Consider the following 10,157-nt stretch of genomic DNA (forward strand, 5'->3'; position numbering starts at 1 on the left):
TGTTTGCAGGATCCTTGCATATATATTTTTTGTAATTATTATTATTATTATTATTATTATTATTATTCTTATATATCTAATATATATTAATATTTTATTAAATGATTGAGCCGATAAGACGAGATGAGTTATTGTTTGAACTCGATTTAGAGTCGTGTCTATATTGGAATCTTATGTATTTACATCTTTTTAGTATTCAATTTGGAATCTTATGTATCTTGTCTTCTGATGGTAAAATATTTAATTTTATTTATTTTAACGGTTTTATCAATGCACGTGTAGAAATAATATAAAAATTATAAATAAAAAGATAATTTAATATTTAATAATATTTTTTATTTAATAATATTTTTAATTTATTATATTTTTTAGTCGATTGTTGTGGTAGTGAACGATGGTGCCATAGCTCTTGGCAATAGTAAGGGTTGAAACTTAAGGTCCTCGAGATTTTTCTTATGTTGATGTACTCTGGGGTTAAGGGATTGAGGGTGGGGAAAGAGGCGCTTAAGTGTGCAATGTGCCTTAACGAGTTCGAAGACGGCAAGGAGCTCCGCCTCCTCTCTTGTTGTAGCCATATCTTTCACTTGGATTGCATTGACGCTTGGCTCGCTTCCCACGTAATTAGCTTTGTCTATCGCACCAACCTCTTCGAGTCATTGATGACAACCTTGACCTACTACTTGTAGCCACCCTTGTTACAAATGCGATCAGTCTTTAACTCGAAACTGTTACTCCATCATAGGATCATGTCACCATCATTGTGGACCCCATAGCAATTGTGGCGCAAGAGGAGTAGAAGGAGGCGTCATAAAATTAGCACAAGTTGGAAGCCAAAGGTGAGCGGCTAGATCGTGATCCGACAATGGCCGATGAAACTCCCACGGTCTTATTCAATCGGACATTCCGAGGTATGGTCGATGGAGGACACCGATGGTACATCCTCCACTTGCTGGAGCACATATGAAAGGAGATCTTGGTCGCTTGATGCAAATGCAAGATGATGCAGAGCGGTTATCATCCTCATCATTTTCCTCCTCTCCCTTTATCTCACCTCCCATCATCGATCTCTCTTCTCTTCCTTCTTTGACACTGTTATGCATCTGTGCTACTCTACATCTGTATTGATGGGAGGTGAGACATCTACGTTGATAAGACGTAAGGCCTTTGCATCACCTCCCATCGATACAGATATAAAGCGACACCAACGCAATTGTAGGACGCTGTAGAGTAGTCATCATCCTCATCCTCTTCCTCCTCCCCCCGCATTAAGTGATAGAAGTCTAATGGAAATCTTCAACTTAGCAAATTGACACATTCTAACGAATTAAAACAAGACGAATCGTTCAAGATTGAAGTACTTGAAAATTATTCTAATCACTTTATTAATAAAAAATTGATGAAATAATTAGAACAATACTTTGATTCCCTTAAAACGTCACAAACTACACAGTTTGATAAGTTGAAAGGAAAAAATATTAAAGATTTTTTGATTTTGAACACCACAAGCAGAAAAGCTTGATAAATTCTAAAGTTCATATAAAAACATACAAATAAAACACTTACCAGTGTTAAAAGATGATTATACTTTTCAATTGCCTTCTTATAAATATAGTCAGTCTTATTTATATAGTACAAAGGCCAAGTACAAAGAGACTAAATGCATACATTAAATGATATTCATATTTCAAATTCATAAATATAGATCACTCATGAATCTACCTAAAATTAATTTGAATGATTATTCATGAATAAGCCCATAATTCCTAATATAGTCTAATATGACTAAATGATATTTATTCTTCAAAATGGGCTAAAAAATCATCCTTTTCTCAAAGTTGGACTTTCTTTTTATGATTTAGACTTATTTGGATCATGTTGATCATTTTAGGCTTTTCTTGCATCCATAGAATTTTGATCGAGTCTTGACCAGTTTGCTCCTTCCAAATACTTTCCAATAAACAAGTTAAGGCTTCTTTCATCATTTTAGCTTTAGCTTTTGTCATTAGTCCTCTATGAATAGTTAAAGGATCTTTGGCAGAATTATGATCAACTTGATGGTTCATATTATTCCCCCTTTCCTCGAAAGGATTCGTCCTCGAATCAGCGTCTTCGTCACTTGCATCAAACAAAGATAAATAAAAAACATTGAATGTTGCATTAACATTGTCATACTTACCTAGTAGTTCTAGCTTGTATGCATTGTTATTGATTTTTTGAATGACTCGAAATGGACCTCCTTCTCTTGGCATTAATTTAGACTTCCTTTGGCTAGAAAATCTTTCTTTCCTCGAGTGTAACCAAACCCAATTACTAAATTCAAATACTACTTGCTTTCGGCTTTTGTGGTGTTGTTTCTTATATTGTAGAGTTTTCTTTTAAATTTATGATCGAACTCTTTCATGCAATGCTTTGACAAAATCAGCTTTTTGCTTACCATCTAAATTGGTCTTTTCCGAATGTAAAGATAATAAATCTATATGAGTTAATGGATTAAACCGGTATACAACTCTAAATTAGGAATTGTTTGTTGTAGTATGCATACTTTTGTTATAAGCAAACTCCATGCTAGTTATAGGTGCCTTGCAAGCCACCTATAACTAGCATGGAGTTGACATATAGTCTTTTTACTTATTATTATTATTTAGTATTTTATTATTTTATATTACTTATTGCTTGAATATATTATGATGTTCATGGATCTATGCAATGGGAATCAGATCGTGATGAGATCACGATAATGAGATTGATTCGTCTTTAAACACAGATTCTAAATAATCCCGATCATAGGTTACTCGAGAGAGACATCGAGATAATCAGATAGACTGGTGTGTTATATACCTATCTATATAATAGATGTAGCTGGTCTCACGGCTGCTCGTGTGGGGACACTAGGGATACAGTACAAGTGCTCATTGGGAAATGAGTTCAATGATTGATCTACTTACGAAATGTTAGATGGTTAATGATGTCTTATTGTGAGACAATAATTTCATAGTCCTAGTGGTGTATCTGGTCCTTAGACTTGAGACACCAAGGATGTTCTGTATGAGTACTTCACTCTTTGATACTGAACTTATAGGTCTAGAAATTCCAGATCTAGCACAGCCAGTCATCGGGAGTGGTAGCCAACTTTATGAGGACTATTGAGTGTCGATAGAGGATCATCCGCTCTTGGTGTCATGAGAGGAATATCTCATATGTTCTTGCTCAGACAAATCCTTGACTATGGTCATTCGGATTGAGAGTAAAAGAGTTTTCCGGGATAATCCGATTAGAGCAAGACTCAAGTATAAACTCTACAGGTTTGATAGCACTATGCCCGGTATACAGTCTCTGAGATATTATATGGATGAGGGACTATAGATATACGATAACTGAGGACAAACAAATCCAATGAATTGGATTCCCCTGTATCGTTTGGGGACTACGGCGTATTAGCCTCGTACATCCGCAATCGATGAGTCGAGTGAATTATTATTGAGATAATAATTCATTGAGCCAGAAGGAGTTTTGATAGGTATGACTCACAGCTAGCTCGATATTAGGCCTAAAGGGTCACAAAAATATGGTAGGCATTGTGACTAGTAGAGGTTCGGGTATGAGATATTCGTCGACGCCCCATCTTATTGGATATCCAATAAGCCCATGAATTATTGGATCTTATGGATGAGATTTAATAAGAGCTAATAAGAGATTATTGGATAGAGATCCACTAATCTAAGAGGATTAGATAGTTGAATGAAGATCCAATACCCAATAGGACAGGATCTATTATGGTTAAGTTGATAGAGAACCTCTATAAATAGGAGGGAACTAATGGTTCATAGGAAAAAGCCTCTTTAGGTTTTCTCTCCTATTCTCCTCCCTTTCTCCTCCTCAGATAGTAGGCTTGGAGTTTTGAGGAGCATCCTCACAGCTTTGTTATGTGGATCATCACTATAGAGGAGGACACTTGACCTTATTCACCATCTCCTATAGATTTATAGGGATTCAGGGATATACGATCTCCCTAGGTAACATAATATTTCATATACACAGTTTTAAGTTTCACGGTTTTTGTGCACCAATCTTCGCATGACGACGAACATATCTTTGGAAAATTAGAGATTTTATTTTTAATGTTCTACTGCTGCACATGTAATGTCCCCCCATATTACCCTACTATCATGGACAAACTTCTAAACAAGATGTTTGATGTAATGCTTATATATGTTCGTATCTTTTGGTATGTTCATGCTTTGCACAACATGTAGAGAGACGATCAAAGGCTTAATAGTCTCATTTTAGTTGGGTTTGGTGGCCGCTTTAGGCTTGTAAATAAAGGTTGTGTCATGTAGACACTTGCGAGAGATTTTCGGTATGTAGTGGACCATTATAAACATTTGTTGTGCAACTATTTAGAGCTTGTAAATTCTGTTTGTAATTTGCTATGTTTATGAAGTGTTTTAAAAAATGTTTGGTTATGGATCCCGAGTGAGACATTTTCTCTATCCCGTTTTCTCTTTTGTAGGTCCTAAGGGACCATGGGAGGCTTCGGGTAAGCTGACCTTTACGGACGGACACGTAAGGGTGCCGCACGACTTAGGCAAAACCAGTTAAGTTCGTGACACTACACTCCACATGTGGCAAACATTCCTCCCTATTTTTTAAATTCTTTTGAATTATGGCCCTCAAAAGTGTTGATAAAGTTTAATTTACTATCTTGTCCATATGTTTATGGATAACAAGTGGTTAAATACAACAGCCTTATACCCAACTTGCTCCAAATTATTTTCCAAAAGTGGTTAAGAAACTTCACATTTCTATCACTCACAATTGTCTTTGGAATACCATGTCATCTAACAATTTCTTTGAAGATTAGCCCCGCGATATGTGTTGCATCATTTGTTTTGTGGCAAAGAATGAAATGTGCTATCTTGTTAAACCTGTCAACAACAACAAAAATAGAATATCTCCTTCCTTTTGACATACGTAAACCTAAGAGAAAGTCCATCGATATATCAACCCAAGACTCACTAGTTATAGGAAGATGAGTATATAACCTATAAGGCATTACTTTAGATTTAACTTGTTTACAAGTAATGCATTTCTCACATAATCTCTCAACATCTCTTTTCATGTGTAGCCGAAAGAAATGATCACTTAATACATCTAAAGTTTTTCTGACCCCAAAATGCCCAATTAAACCTCCACTATGTGCCTCTCTCATAAATAATTCTCTCAATTGAACATTGAGCCTCATAAACATTAGCAAAATCATGGTCAGAATTGTATAAATCTTTAATGTACTCAAAACCTAATAATTTTGCATCAAGTTGAGAAATTATAACATATATTATAGAAAGAACATCGACAACCATATTTTTCTTACATTGTTTGTACTTGATGATGTATGAAAAGGATTTAATAAACTCCACCAATTTTGCATGTCTACAATTTAGCTTGCCTTGTCCTTTGAGATATTTTAAGGACTCATGATCTATATGTATAATGAATTTTTTGTACCAAAGATAATGCTATCATGTCTTAACACTCTTAATAAAGTGTAAAACTCCTTGTCATATGTCGGATAATTAAGACTTGCTCCACTTAGCTTCTCACTGAAGAACGTAATGGGTCTGCCTTCTTGCATTAAGACTCCTCTAATACATATTCCACTTGTATCATACTCAATCTCAAAAGTTTTAGCAAAGTTATGTAAAGCAGTGCTGAACTAAGTTTATCATTAAGCAAGTTAAAAACATCAACTTATTTTCACCCATCTAAATCCTATATTCCATTTGATGCATTCAGTTAATAATGCAGTAATTATAGAAAAATCCTTAATGAATTTTCTATAAAAACTAGTAAGACCATGAAAACTTCTAATATCACTAATACTAGTGGGTTTTGGCCACTCTCTAATTACTTTCACTTTTTCTTGATCTGTATTCCTTTATCATTAAAACATATCCAAGAAAAGTAATTTCATTAGTGTAAAAAGTATATTTCTTTAGATTAGTATATAACTTTTCTTTTCTAAGCACATCAAAAATAGTTTTTAAATGTGTTATATGCTTATCTAAACTTTTGCTATACATAAGTATATCATCAAAATAAACCACTATAAACTTTCTGATGTAAACACACAAAATATGATTCATCAATCTCATGAAAGTACTAGATGCATTAGTTAGGTCAAAAGGCATCACCAACCATTTATATAAACTATGTTTAGTTTTGAAAGTGGTTTTTTATTCATCACTCTCACGTATTTTTATTTAACGATATTCATATTTTAAATTAATTTTTAAAAATACATAAGCACCATGCAATTCATCCAACATGCCATCTAGCCTAGGAATAGGATGTCTATACTTTACCGTGATTTTGTTGATGGCTTTATAATTAAAACATATTCTCCAAGATCCATCCTTTTTAGGCACTAACAGAACAGAAACTGCACATGGACTCATGCTTTCTCGCACATACCACATACCCCTTTTCGACAAGCTCACTTACTTACTTTTGAATTTCATTAGTCTCTTCGAGATTATATATATATGCTGGCTTATTTGGTATGCTTGCGCTTGGAATGAAATCAATTTGATGCTCAATTTATCTAATTGGTGGCAAATCATTATGAACTTCTTTAGAAAATAGATCCTCATTTTTCGACAGAAGATCAACAATAATACTAGGCAAACTCTTATCAATTTTATTAGAAACAATCAAAATGTCCTTGTATATAAGTACAAGGGCTGCCTCATAGTTAAGGCTTTCTTCACATCACTCATTTTGGCATAAAACACTTTTTTTTTTTTCACTCAAGCTTTCTTTGTTTTCTCTCCCTTATGTTTCCCAATACTTTCATTTTAACCACTCACCTCACCTTTTTCTTTTTTCTCTCTTTCTCACTCCCTTACCAAAGTTTTGGTTAATAAAGACTCAAGCTCCTTAAATTATTGTTTTATGCGCATTTGATTTTCAAAAATTATCTTTAGAGGCAAAGGTCCAAGTTGATATTTTTGTCCATCCATGATTAAAAAATAATGGTTCTTGAACCTATCATGTATTACCCTTCGATCATATTGCCAAGGTCTCCCTAACAACATATGACCAGCATACATAGATACCACATCACTCCAAACTTCATCCTTATAAATCTACTAATTGAAAAAGAAACTAACACTTGCTAATTTACCTTTACTACACTACTATCATTCAACCATTGTAACCTGTAAGGTTTTGGATGTTTAATAGTATGTAATTTTAGTTTCTCCACAACCAAGGTGCTTGCCATATTTATACAAATTCTACTATTAACAATTGCATTGCACAACTTGTTAGTAATCAAACAATATGTATGAAACATATTTTCACATTGTTCACTATGTTGATCATTTTTATTTTACAAACTAAGTGTGCATTGAACAACTAGATTTTTACCTTTAGCATACTCTACATCACTAACATCCTTTGTAATGTTATCATCTTCCTCTCTCTCACTTTCAGATTTCATAAGTTCGTCCCTCATAATTATAACTCTCTTACGAGGACATTCACGTGGCACATGTCCATGCTCAAGGCACTTAATGCTTCTAGTTTGATTAAGTTGATTCTTATCTTTACCCTTGTTAGCATGATTTATTTTTGCTTTTAGTTTCATCAATTTTAGGCTTAACATGGGTTTATCATATTTTTTACTCAAATTCTGTTTCCAAGAAGAAGAAGAACCCGAATGACCACATTCACCGTGTCCTCAATTTTAGGCTTAACAATGGGTGAATCATACCTTGTGTCTTTTCTTTTGAGTTACCTTTTAATTTTCATGGCCACATTCACCATGTCCTCAATCTCCACATAATATTGGAACTCTACAAGATCAACAATGTTCTTGTTTAATCCACTCAGGAATCGAGCCATGGTAGCCTCACAGTCTTCCTCCACATTAGTCATTATCATAACTATCTCCATCTCCTTGTGATATTCATAACACTCATGGAACCTTATATTAAAGTTTGCAGTTGTTGATGCAAATCCCTATAGTAATGGCTAGGGACAAATCTCCTCCTCATGATTTATTTCATCTCCAACCAAGTCTCTATGGGCCTTTCATCATTTCTATGCCTGTCTTTACATAATTGATCCCATCAAATAATACCATAATCACAAAATTGAACAGCGGTTAATTTTACCTTTTTCTCTTCGGAGTAGTTGTGACATTCAAATATCAGCTCCACTTTTCATTCACACTCCAAAAAGACATCTGGATTATTCTTCCATTGAAAATGAGGAATTTTCATTTTGATGCTGCCTATATTTCTGACCATACCATCAAAACATCTTATCCTAGTTTATCTCTTAAGATTAACATCTTGACCTATTAGAGTAACTTGGTCATCATCTATGTCATTGCCACCATCATATTTATCATTAACAGAGGTTGGTCGTCTCCCATGCTATGATTCACTTTGCAATCTATTAATTATATCATCATACCTTTTATGATCTCTTATATCTCCCATCACTTTAAACATATGTTCAAATTGTTATTACATTGCTTGAACCAAAAGATGATGAAGAACTCGCTTCTTTATCTTTATACATGTTTACAACTTGAAAAACAAAGTTAGAATAGCCTCACCAACACTCTTTCATATGTTTCACTCTAGATTTGATTCACTCTACTCGTGTTTCACATAATTTATAGCTTTTCTCGATGATCTCACCACTCTTGCCTTTTGACTCTTTTGTTTTGTTCTTTGGGTTCTTAGATTAACTAAGGTACATAAACAAATAATTCATATTATGACAATTTAAATATAATAAAATTGGGCAGGTTTAAAAGCAAACAAAAGGTAGGCCAATTTAAAGGTCTATGTAATGCATTTCAATCGCAAGCAAAGATTAGAATTTAAATATCAGTTAAATAAAAATAATTTTTTTGGAATGATGAAAGATTTTCAAACCGAAACAAGAATTTAAATAAACAAAGATAGAATTCTATAATTTGTAAGAATTTCTTGAATTTATATTTTTTTTAAAATTATGATCTCTTTTTTTTTACCTTTGATTTTTCTTTTGATTTTCTCTCTTTTTTTATTTTTTTATTTTTTTAATACTATAAAGTACGGATATACAAAGAAGAATATTAATAACACAAGAAGCACAATAATGAATACGAAGGAAGAACAACGATTATAGGTATGATGCAAAAATAAGAAGAAGAAGGAGAAGAATAAGAGAAAAAGAAAATCTAAAAAATAACAAATAAATGGATACGTAAATCTCAAACTTGAGCGAAGCTCTGATACAAAATGATGGAAATCATCAACTTAGCAATCATATACCCCGATAGCTAAATAACATTTATATTCCTAATTTATGAATATAGATTACTCATGAATCTATCTTAAATTAATTTGAATGATTATTCATGAATAAATCATAATTCCTAATATAGTCTAATATGGATGAATAACCTTTATTCTTCAAAATGGATTAAAAATTTGTCCTCTCAAAGCGAACTTCTCTTCATGATTTGTACTTATTTGAATCATGTTGAATATTTTAGGCTCTTCTTGCGTTCATAGAATTTTGACCGAGTCTTCACTAGCTTGCTCCTTCTAAATGCATTCAAATAAACAAGTTAAGGCTTCTTTCATCATTTTAACTTTAGCTCTTATTATTTGTCCTTCATGAATAGTTAAAGGGTCTTGGGCATAATTATGATCAACTTAATGATTCATAACAAAATCCTTCGAGCTCCACTACCATCAATGGCCATCACCCCTGCCTCGATCGTCAATGTTCATATCAACATCGGGTAACGTCAACCAGGTTATTCTTATCAACCATTACTACAATAGCCACTCGTGACTCTCAACGACATCGTCATCCACCATCACCGCAACAATCGACTAGGAAGTTTTAATTAGAGCATAATAAAAGAAAACGTAATTGAGATGTCAAAATTATATTGTTATCAATAGTTTTTATATTATTTTTGTATATGTTGTCATTATATCTTTTATCAGTAAAATCGATGACGTTAAAATAAATAAAATTAAATAATTTATTTTTATAATTATAAAAATTATAATATAAATTTTTTAAATCAAAAGATCGAAATGTTAAGAAGCTCTAAATATGATAATAATGTGTAATTGGAACTT

The sequence above is a fragment of the Musa acuminata genome, chromosome BXJ1-8 (assembly GCF_036884655.1).
Source record: "Musa acuminata AAA Group cultivar baxijiao chromosome BXJ1-8, Cavendish_Baxijiao_AAA, whole genome shotgun sequence".
Classification (NCBI taxonomy): Eukaryota; Viridiplantae; Streptophyta; class Magnoliopsida; order Zingiberales; family Musaceae; genus Musa; species Musa acuminata.